General features: G+C 49.3%; 1 pseudogene; it reads right to left on the bottom strand.

Moving 5' to 3' along the window:
• Window positions 1-381: 381 nt before the first annotated feature.
• Window positions 382-1,860, bottom strand: LOC149145314 (18S ribosomal RNA; annotated as a pseudogene).
• Window positions 1,861-2,371: the final 511 nt, after the last annotated feature.

Below are 2,371 nucleotides of genomic sequence, written 5' to 3' on the forward strand. Positions count from 1 at the left end.
CCATCGTGCAGGCCTCTGGGTATGGAGAACTGCCCCTACACCAACACCAATATATTGCAAGAACCAATATAGCAAATAAGCTAATAGCCCATTGTGCAGGCCTCCCGGGGATGGAGGCCTCAATATATCCAAAATAGCAGAAGAGAAACCCTAACTCTTTTTTTGCTACCCCATGTCCCTGCCTGGGTGGCAACATGGGGAGGAAAATGGGAGATGGGATTCTATCAACTTGTTCCGACCTGGGATGATAAGCTCATGGTTTCACTTCACTATCGAGACCCACAAGAATATTTCCATCTATGAGCTTTACTCAGATGTGAGTCCTTCCAGAAGCAATGTCAAGCGAAGAAGCCCAAAAAGCATTAGCTCTCCTTGAAAAGGAGGTGATCCAGCCGCACCTTCCAGTACGGCTACCTTGTTACGACTTCACTCCAGTCACTAGACTAGCCTTCGGCATCCCCCTCCTTGTAGTTAAGGTAACGAATTGGGGCATGGCCAGCTCCCATAGTGTGACGGGCGGTGTGTACAAGGCCCGGGAATAGATTCACCGCCGTATGGCTGACCGGCGATTACTAGCGATTCCGGCTTCATGCAGGCGAGTTGCAGCCTGCAATCCGAACTGAGGCCGGTTTTTGAGGTCAGCTTGCCCTCGTGGGGTTGTGACCCTTTGTCCCGGTCATTGTATCACGTGTGTTGCCCAGGGCGTAAGGGGCATGATGACTTGACGTCATCCTCACCTTCCTCCGGCTTATCACTGGCAGTCTGTTCAGGGTTCCAAACTAAATGCTGGCAACTAAACATGAGGGTTGCGCTCGTTGCGGGACTTAACCCAACACCTTACGGCACGAGCTGATGACAGCCATGCACCACCTGTATCCACGTTCCCAAAGGCACTCCTCTCTTTCGGGAGGATTCACGGCATGTCAAGCCCTGGTAAGGTTCTTCGCTTTGCATCGGATTGAACCACATGCTCCACCACTTGTGCTGGCCCCAGTCAATTCCTTTTAGTTTCATTCTTGCGAACATACTCCCGAGGCGAGATACTTAACGCGTTAGCTATAGCGCTGCGCGGGTCGATACGCACAGCACTTAGTATCCATCGTTTACGGCTAGGACTACTGGGGTATCTAATCCCATTTGCTCCCCTAGCTTTTGTCTCTTAGTGTCAGTGTCTGCCCAGCAGAGTGCTTTCGTCGTTGGTGTTCTTTCTGATCTCAACACATTTCACCGCTCCTCTAGAAGTTCCCTCTGCCCCTACCGTACTCTAGCCTGGTAGTTTCCACCGCTTGTCCAGGGTTGAGCCCTGGGATTTGATAGTGGACTTGAAAAGCCACCTACAGATGCTTTACGCCTAATCATTCCGGATAACTCTTGCATCCTATATCTTAGCGCGGCTGCTGGCACAGAGTTAGCCGATGCTTATTCCTCAGATACCATCATTTTTTCTTCTCTGATAAAAGAAGTTCATGACCCGTGGGCCTTCTGCCTTCATGCGGCATTGCTCCGTCAGGCTTTCGCCCATTGCGGAAAATTCCCCACTGCTGCCTCCCATAGGAGTCTGGGTCGTGTCTCAGTCCTAGTGTGGCTGATCATCCTCTTGGACGAGCTACTGATCGTCGCCTTGGTAAGCCATTGCCTCACCAACTAAATAATCAGATGTGAGCCCCTCCTTGGGCGGATTCTTCCTTTTGCTCCTCAACCTATGGGGTATTAGCAGCCTTTTCCAGCTGTTGTTTTCTTCCCAAGGGCAGGTTCTTACGCGTTACTCACCCATCCGCCACTGGAAACACCACTTCCCGTCCGACTTGCATGTGTTAAGCATGCCGCTAGCGTTCATCCTGTGCCAGGATCAAACTCTCCATGAGATTCATAGTTGCATTACTTATAGCTCCCTTGTGGACAAGGCTGATTCAACATCATCTCTAGGCATAACTTGTCTCCATTTGGTTTATATAAGCTCAGCCTGGAGTTTCCAGTATAGCCATCCCTACCCTCTATATCAATCCCACAGGCCTAACATGATGATAGAGCCATAAAAGAGATGGAAGGACTCACGAACATATTTCAGCAAATGCTCTCAGGCATAACTTGTCTCCATTCGTTTCGTATCAGCTCAGCCCGGAGTTTCCAGTATAGCCATCCTTACCCTACGAGCTACTATAATATATGTTCTCAACTTGATATCTATAAAGATAGATGGATCATCCATATCCAATTTGTTGTCCATCTACCATAGTAGACTCACTCATTCATATATGATGAGGGGGCCCTTTTAACTCAGCGGTAGAGTAATGCCATGGTAAGGCGTAAGTCATCGGTTCAAGTCCGATAAAGGGCTCATGTTTCCCATGAAGAAAGAAGGCTCGGGTGT

This window comes from Pinus tabuliformis, chromosome X (assembly GCF_031772625.1).
Source record: "Pinus tabuliformis cultivar Carrire ecotype Pingquan chromosome X, CPIR1, whole genome shotgun sequence".
Classification (NCBI taxonomy): domain Eukaryota; kingdom Viridiplantae; phylum Streptophyta; class Pinopsida; order Pinales; family Pinaceae; genus Pinus; species Pinus tabuliformis.